The sequence below is a fragment of the Thermobia domestica genome, chromosome 4 (genome assembly GCF_964235325.1).
Source record: "Thermobia domestica chromosome 4, izTheDome1.hap1.1, whole genome shotgun sequence".
NCBI classification, from domain to species: domain Eukaryota; kingdom Metazoa; phylum Arthropoda; class Insecta; order Zygentoma; family Lepismatidae; genus Thermobia; species Thermobia domestica.
Window position 1 is genome coordinate 4,095,677 of NC_137457.1, and position 9,902 is coordinate 4,105,578.

The following is a 9,902-nucleotide window of genomic DNA, read 5'->3' on the forward strand; positions in this document are numbered from 1 at the left end:
TTGCCAGAACTAGCCTTCAAAGTTCATTTTCCCACCGTTTTGGACGCCCGTAACTCGGTTAGGAGGCCGAGACTGACATTGTGTTACATAGACATTTTTACTTGTTTTCATCTGTAGAATCACCTCCCAAGCGTTGTAAACAACCTTTCTTTACACTCTGTATAATAGTAAGTGTACTTTAAACTTGGGTTCATCGTTTACACAATAAAGTAAAATCTTGTTTTCTTTTTCTTAAATTTGGCCACCCACCTCTGTCCAACAGTCCTTTGATGAGGGGTGTCCAGAAAGTAAGGTTACAACGCTTGCAGTAAAACATGTATATATTATTTCATACAGTCAGCAGATAGTACATACATTAGGTTATTTTTCGATATAGTTTCCATATCGGTTGAAGTACTTGTCCAGGGCCCATTTAAGGGGGAGGCTGTAGCCCCCGGGCCCTGAACTTCAGGGGACTCCTGTGTAATTGAAAGTTTACATTACACTGAGAAAAAAAAATTGTAGGTGACATACTTAAAAAGATAGGTTACATGCGTAATTCCTGTAATTTTTGGACTTAACGTACAGCAGACGTATAACTGAAAACGCATGTTTTATAATACTTTCTGTATAAGTGTTCCATGTGTACGTACTTTCCGTATGAAACAGTATAGGCGGTAAGGATCTCACATACAAATATACGTATATAACATACAACTGAGGAATGTAACATAAGTATATGCATGTGAACTACGGAAAACTGTTACATGTCAGACATCCTGCAACGGCATGATGTAACATCGAAGGGCAGTGCCTATGTAGCATACGGATAACGTATGCTCCGTACTGATTTCTGTAGTAAGCAAGAGGATAACGTATATTTGTACAATATACCGCTGTCCGGAGAACGGATTTTTCTCTGTGTAGATTTCTTACAGATTTCATTCTAATCGACTTTCAAAGATTACTTTATAGGCTTACTAATAGAAGTATTTACAGGAATTGTCAGTTCAATTCTTGATTTAATTTGCTTTCTTTGAATTTTGTTTCGTTTTCAGATTAAGGTTAAATCAGATTTTCTCATAATTTTATATATAAAAAAGAATCTTTCGCATTATGCTGTGATATAGCTTATGTGGAAGTAAGGTCGATGAAACAACAATGGAATGTGCTGTGTTCGACATTTAAACCAAATGAAAACTATCGAATATTAGTCAATCGAAAATCGATAGACTATTTTAAATCACTCAATGATACTAAATAGTCAAGTTACGCTGAATCATGTAAGGCTCTAGTTTTAAATTTTCAAGCAATAATGAAGATCTTTGAGGAAATAAGCAAGATTGAAGAAGAGAGCACCGACACTCGACGGGTTGCTAATACTCTTCACAGAAAGATTATGAAATATGAACTGCATTTCATAGCTGTTTTGTGACACAGAATATTGACAAGATTTAATGAAATCGGTAACTACTTGCAAGACCCTGGCTTGGATATTGTAAACAGCAGTTGATTTGATGAAAAGTCTGGAAACTTTCGTATCCTCACTAACAAGGAGACTTACGGAAGTGTCACTCACCGATCTGAATGAAACTTTGCACACTTGTAGAACATCGAAAAATAACCGACACGTATTTTGTTGTTGTTGTTGTTGTTTCGGCAATGGTGAAGATTTAAAGACAGAAACCACCTTTTGAACGTTAGGGATGGTCTCCAAGTATACACCGAAAACAATAACTTAATATAGAAGAAATTCTGCCAGGGGGTTTTAGGAAAGCTGATTCAGAATCTGACATCAAAATTACAAAATTCAAAATGACGGATCCAATATAGTAATTATAATTACAAAATGCCTTTTGGTTTGAAATTCTCTGCAGTTAGCTAAGAACAATTATAGTTGGTAGAGATTACTACGAGAAGGTTGCAGAGCGATTTGAAACCCCCTTTATATTGATTTGAAACCCCTTTATTTTAACAGAATGCCTTATTAAAGTGAGTCCCTGCACCTCTCCCTGTACCTTCCTCTCCTCTGCTTATGTATAGTCATTCCTCTTGCCTCTTACTATGCCAGAACTTCATATATCTTCAATTGTTATAATTATGAATTTATTGAGAAAACGCTTCACAGTAATGATATTTCGTAAAAAAAAAAAAAAAAAAAAAAAGTGTGTGTGATGCATAAACATTGTTTACACCAAGCTCACCTTATTACAGCAATAACTGCGACAAATCGCAAAATGCAGCACAATCATCTTCCAAATAACTGTTTTTGTATCACGCATATCTAATAAGATTTGCAAATCTGGGGGAAGAAACCGATTATGAGTCAGTGATTTGAATCTAAATTATATAATTACGGAGATGTAAATTTACGTTATAGTTGTACAGGACAATATCAGTAAAATGTCTGAAGTAATTTTAAAACGGCCTAAAGACGAACACATCAAGAGGCTAAATCCTACCAGTTGTTAGTGCAGAATGGTTTCTTATCTTGAGGTACTCTTTTGTTCGTAAAATAGGTACAAAAGTTGATGAATTGTGACCACTTCTCGAATCTCATAAAAAAAAATGGACTCTACATTAGACATTGGGAGAAAAATCTCTTGAAACCATGATCTTACAAGACCTGATGTTAATTTTCCCGAATTTAATGCTTTCACAAGGTCATTTTCAGATTAAAACTGGTTGTGTTGGACTACAGGGTCAAATGTTCCATTTTTTCCTGCAAAATAATTAACAACGTGACAACAACACCATTTTCAGAAATTGAAGGCTGTATGGTGTAGCTATGGGTCATAAATTTATTGACTGTGCCACACTTTCTACTGTTTGTGTCTCTGTAAAGGCTATAGTGAGAAGTGCAGAGACTCACTTTAATCAAGCAACGAATTAAAATAAGTACAGAAAGGGGCTTCAAATTGATCTGCAACCTCCTCGCAATAGTCTCTGCCAACTATAATTGTTCATGGCTAATTACAAATCAAAACACATTTTGTAATTATAATCACTATATTGGATCCGCCATTTTGAATTTTGTAATTTTGACATCAGATTCTGAATCAGCTGTCCTAAAAACCCCATGGCAGTATGTTTTCTTCTAAATTAAATGATTGTTTTCGGTCAACTTTATAGTTCAACTTTGTTGCTTTCACAAAGGGGTACTTCTCCAAATTGGAAGAAAACGTGTACCTCAGTTTAGGCATTCTTGTGGATACAAAACTGAAACACTTAACTTTTAATGTATTATCAGCGACAGCTCAGCTCATGCACTTTATCAAAAATTGCAGATCCCCTTGACTGCTAACGGACTATTGCAATTCTGCGTTGCGAGTCTATTGAAATGCTCGCTATCAAATCGGAGAGGGTAGTGTGATAACTTGCTCAAAGATGTTACATGTCACAGATTTTCATTCACTAATTACAGGATTCCCAGCCAATGTCAGAATTTTTGAGTTTTCACTTTTCGAATAAGCTAATATTGATAGCAAAAATGGGATGGGATTAAAATACGGGACATTTACCTGTCCCGACTAAATTTAAGGGGACGCGGGCCCAAAACGGGACAGTCCCGTTTCTTACGGGACGTATGGCAGGCTTATGATCCATTGACCTCAAATTAGATCTAGTTGTAACATTTAGGAACTATATATGTACAGTATATAAACTGAAATGTGTTAAAAGTGCATCGTAGCATGTTTGAGCTTTTAACTTAGATTTATAAATGATATCTTACAATGTTACTAAACCTGAATTATCATAAATTTTGTTAACAATCTAAACCAAAGAAAAAGAAAAAAATGTTACTAAATGTGAACAATGTAATTAGCTTCACCATTAAATTCAAGTGCAATTGTTTCAGTAAGAATGCAGTTTTTAGTTACCGGTAATAATTACATCGAGAAAACTTGTCTGGAAAATTATATCCTTATTTCTTGCGAGTTGTTTTGTAATTTAAAAAAAAAAAAAAAAAAAAAAAAGAGGGGGAGAGGAAATGTTCTTTATTGAACGTACTCGTGAACTAAAGAAACAAAAATTGGAAGGCTTAACCGGTTTCTGAACTCAAAAAGGAATCTGAACAAGACAACAGCAAAATCTGATCTGTTTTTATAGTTGACAGTTGGCAAACGAGCAGTGTTGCTATTGATTGCAGATCGAAACTCACTAAAAATTTCCTTAGTTTTCTCCCTATGTTTGAGGTTTTCATCTTCTTTGTTTGACCAGCATTTTTTTTCTCTAAAAATGATTTTATTTGGAAAAGAGAAAGCAATTGGTACTTTTCAGTGTTTCTTTTTCTATTTACTTAGAGAGTTTCTCCGTGGCTAAGCGTTTAGCGTACGCGCCTTTGGCGCGGGAGACCCGGATTCGATTCCCGGGATAAGCTCATGTGGTTTGGATTCCACGTTAATCAGTAGGTCCACATCTCATATAGCCTCACCGCTGAAAAGGGATGTTAAACTCAAAATCAACTCAACTCTATTTACTTAGATCGTCTCCAACGGAAAAGTAGAAGTTTATACCAAATTGCATCTTAAGTATTCAGCTCATTTAATCAACCTAACGAATAAATTAATTCCGCATCTTTAGTTATTATCAGGGCCCGGATCTTGTTGACCTAAAAAATTTTAAAAAGTGACCTATAAAATGACACTAAAATTCCTGTAAAATGACCCTAAAAATCACAAAAATGGACCTTAAAACTTACGTTTTCTCAAACTTTTATTTCATTAAACATTGACATTTTTTAATATTCATTGGATTTTTAATTAACATTTCTCACTCATATTCAAAAAGTTTTGTCTCAGTCAGTTGCAGTCCATTGATTATTTCTATTGATCAGTCCATTGTACGGCATTGTAGGTCCTAAGCATTGAAAGCGTCAATTCACTCCTGAGTTGAAACTAAGAAGCAGTCTCTTAAGCAATAAAAGTTCCCGAGAATAATAGATAAAAACCTGTTTAAAATATGTGTACGCCTTCTAATCCATTTTTAGTTATTCACGTGATCACATCCTTTGTGGTCAACAACCCAAAACTATCTGTTTGGCCACCTACCAACCCCCACCTTTCGTCAACCAGCTACAGCTTAGTTTTCATTAGCTTGCTAAGAATGCAGTTTTTCCACTGAAATAGTCAGGGGGTAAGAAAAGAGATTATTCAACTTCGTCTTTTCCACATCCGTAAACCGTGTTCATTTAAAGATTTCCTTATGTAGAAAAAAAGAATAAAAAGACCATAAGTGATTTAAAAGTTACCTTAAAATATTAAAAAATGACCTGAAATTTCAAAACAGCAAAAAGTGACCAAAAGTTGACCCTAAAAAACTATATTTTTAGAACCTAGAGTTGATGGATAACGTTTTTATTAGAATTTGCCTTGTCTTATGCGTAACAGAAAAAAGTTGACTTGTCAACAAGATCCGGGCCCTGGTTATTATTATTTATTATAATTTAGAGCCCCTTTTCAGAATCCAGTATTGTTATTTTGTCCCCTACTATTCCTAATATTTACTCATTGGTTTTCAATATATATATATATATATATATATATATATATATATATATATATATATATATATAATCTCCATTTTCCAGACTTATATTTCGAAAAGATCAATGAACTTCTACGAGGGTAAGTCAAAAATTATCCGCAATCTAACTATAACTTTTCTTACATTCTTCTTACCAGTGGCGTATTTAGGGGGTTTCCGGGCTTAAGCTCCCCCGAAATCTTACTTACTATAGTAAAGTATATGAAATATCTTGCAGAATTTTCACATTTTCAGGCAAAGCCCCCCCCCCGAAAGTTAACAAAGCCCCTCCCGAAACAAAATCGTAAGTACGCCACTGCTTCTTACTGACCTCTGTCCTCGTGTATTTTATTGTTATGCTGTTGTAGTCATGCTATGAAAGTTTGATCTTAATTCTTCCATTTGTCTTCCTTTTGTTGCAGATAGTTCATGGCCGATTCATTAGAAGTTTTGCACCAAAGAAGAACAACGATAGGGATGCGCACGAGACGAGTTGCGACAGGATTTTCCTGACAAAATTCGAGTCGAGACACGGCTCTTCCAATAGAGGAAATATACATTTTTCGAGTCGAGACATCACTTTTACAGCACATTTTCGAGACGAGACAGTCACAAATCTTGTCTCGTGCCCATCCCTAAACAACGAGCAGTGGTCAGAAGGTGTATCAGGGGCTGCAATCCATCAAACAATACGGGAACAGTGTCTTGCCACAACGGAGTGTCTACGAATGGATTGAGACATTCAAAAATGGTCGCACAACTGTTACGCATGAGGAATGAGCCTTACGATCATCTACGGCCACAAAATGATGACAACATTGAGCGTACACGTGACATGGTTCTGTTTGACAGATGAGTGACTATTGATGAATTGGTACATTGTCTGGAATTTAGTCATGGTTCCTGATCAGGGGCGTCATTTCAGACTTCGCTTGGAAGGGGCAAGAGCACCACTGACATAAGAATCTCACGTTTTTTTTTCTTTTTTATTTATTTAACAATCACCAGATACAGCTCAGAGGTCATTTTACATTGGATATCCAACAACAACAATAACAATAGAAAGGATTTGGGAAGGTATTGGCCAGGGCCTGTTTAGTAGGTACCATCCCGGCATTTGCCTAGTAGGACTGAGGAAAACCCTGGAAAACCTCAGTCAGGATGGTCGGCAGCGGGATTCGAACCCACGATTTCCCAAATGCGAAGCCAACGCTCTACCACTTGAGCTACTTCTTGTACTAGTGTAGAAATATTAATAGACAATCTATTAAAGCATATGTATTCCTCAAACTCTTGGGGGGGGGACAATTGCCCCCTCCTGCCCTCCCTAAATGAAGCCCCTGTTCCTGATACACCTTTTCGACCACAAAAATCGGATCACTACTCGTTGTTCGTCTTCGGTGCATACCTCTAATGGAGTGGCCATGATCTATCTGCAACAGAAGGAAGACAAATGAAGAAATTAGAATCAAACTTTGACAACATGACCAAAACAGCATAACAATAAAATAAACGAGGACTGGGGTCAGTGTCATTGAAGAGCGTGTCAAAGCAATGAGGAAAAGATTCAAGAGATTTGTGTGCACCACTTGTTCCGATTTCGGTGAAAATGTCTCACCTATAAACCTACCTCTGTCAAAAGTTTAAAATGTCCCGAATTTGGTGTTTACTGATGAAGTTGGTAACTATTTTTATTTTTGGAATTTAATTTCCGCATTATTACATAGAACTTTTAAAATCCTCACAAGACGAGGCAATATTTTCGTGACAAAATACGAGACGAGACTAAAGTCTTCCAATTAACACACAACTTTGCGGGACGAGACTTCACTTTCACGACGAGAAGTATCTAAATGATAAATGAATACTTGGATTTCAAGAAGAGATCCAGTTTCCAGAACGGTTCCGGAACCGGTTCCAGACACGGATCCGGAAAACCCGGTTCGTTCCAGCTCTGGATCCGAAAATCCGTTTCCGGAACTATACCTTGGGAACCGGTTCTACACCTTGATCCGAAAACCCGGTTCCGGAACCGGATCTTCTAGAACCGGATACGTTCAGAGCTGAAAACCGGTTCCACCAGGAACCGGTTCCGGTCATCCCTAGTGTCCACAAATTTCTCGACGGAAGTCAGTCTTTAATTTTACGGGGAAAAAACTGCAGAAAGTTAGATATAAGAAAAGAAAATGAAATGAAATCTCTCAGTTTAATGTTCTACGTTACGTTTATGCCCCTTAAATGAAAGAAGACAGATAATTAAGGCAAGTGAATAATGATGGAAAAATTGGTGGAATGAAATTGTGCGAGGAAACGGAAGTTCCCCGAGAAAATTCACGGACATGATGTTGTCCACCCAAAATTTACTTTGCCGGGTATCGAACCAAGGACCCCACGTTCTGGAGGTAACCCCTTAACCTCTGAGCTACCGTCCCTCCTAGTTGCATACAAGAGTTACTGCATTAGAAATGAAATACAATTTTAGTTTAATGTCCCACAATTGTTTAGGCTTAAGGAAATGGGTAATAAATAACTGTTAATCCTGAATTATCGCGGCCATTTCGTTCTCACTATAAATTACTGAGAACTTTTACGCAGAGACCCATATAACAAAAAATAAATAAATAAATAAATACAATAAATATAAAATTTGGACTGCTTTTCCACCAAAAGATATAAGTTAAGTGGTTGTGAATAACTGTAAAATTAAATTTTTTGTGCTCTCACACCTGTAAACGAACTAGGGCTATGTGCGCCCTAGGCACACGTGATAACCGCTTTTTTTTTTTTTTTTTTTTTTTTTTTTTTTTTTGTTAAAAGTTAACTAATAAATCGGACATTTCTCAGTGACTTGATTTACCTAACTTTCCTGATTTCACTCTTTTTGGATGAAAAGATCCAATCTATTTCTGGCAAAAATTTTCTTGTGGGCTTTACATCTGGAGAACTACATATAGTATAGCCAAACCGACCGAAGTAGCTCAAGTGGTGGAAAGTTGGCTTCGCATTCGGGAGATCGTGTATTCGATTCCGGCTACCAGACATCCTGACTGAGGTTTTCCAGGGCTTTCCTCAGTTTTACCAGGCAAATGCCGGGATGGTACCTACTAAACAGGCCCTGGTCGATACTTTCCCAAATCTTATCTATTGTTACTGTTGTTAATTCAATGAATGAATGAATGAACGAATGAATGAATGAAAATGTCTTTATTAAAGCGGGCGAGGTTCAGCCATGGCTGCTCTACCACCTAACAGTTGTCAAAAGAATACAATATTAAACATTACACATCAAATGGAATAAAAGTAAAAATTACAATAGAAGTAAAAGAATAAGTCAGAAAATAAACAAGTCACAGATACAACAAAAAAATATCGATATTGTTGGATTTAGCTAATTTGTTACATAAAACTGTATATGTCGTAAGTGCCAGAGGCCAGTCGCTGGGATTTCATCAAATGTGATTTTAATGAATTTCGAAATGAATTAAATGACTTTATTTCCGTGAGAGCTCTTGGTATCGCATTCCATACTCTCGGACCTGTTCTAGAAAATGATCCTTGTACTATCTTGAGTTTAAGTCTTTGTATATACATTGTATTTCTCACTGTTACGCGTAGCCTGAGAGTGAATTTGTGACCGCTTTGTAAATTTACAATATAAATATTTTTGGGATTGAGTTTTAAGGATTTTATGTATCAGACTTGTTAGATTTATCCATTATAAAATGGCCTCTGAGCTGTACTGGTGATTGTTAAATAAATATCAAACGCAAGCCATCACTTAACTCAGTATGATGTGCTTATTCCTTAAAAAATACGAAAACTCGTTTTTTGGGCCGTTCAAAAATTTTGTGACCCCTGATCCTAAAACTAATTATTGGAAAAGATCGCAATCTTTGTTTTTTAATATCATTTTTAAGATTCTTGTTATTTAACATGACAGGGATACGAACACAAAAATATCGAGGGCAGTTGAGATTCCACACATACCTACTCTTCCATCAGAAATCGAACCCGGGACAGGGGACCATATACTCCAGAAAACGACACACACTAGCCACGAGACAGCGTGGAGGACAACAAAGATCGCCTATTTATCTGTAGCTTTTTTTGCGGGGGCACTCAGATGTGTGTTTGGTTGCAGACATTGTCTAAGAAGGCATGTATGAGGATTTTAAGACATTTTTTTAAAAAATACATATTCATAAAAATACATTGGGTCCCACATGAGCATGGGGGGGGGTGTGAAGGCGTCCGCCCGGCCTTCCAAGATCGGCGCCCTTGAGAACAGACACTTACCAAACAGGGAGAGAATTTATAACATTATCATACATTAGATAAATTTTCTTCCCATGGCTTGTTATATTTTTACTGATATGATCCTTCAAGAGCCGTCACTG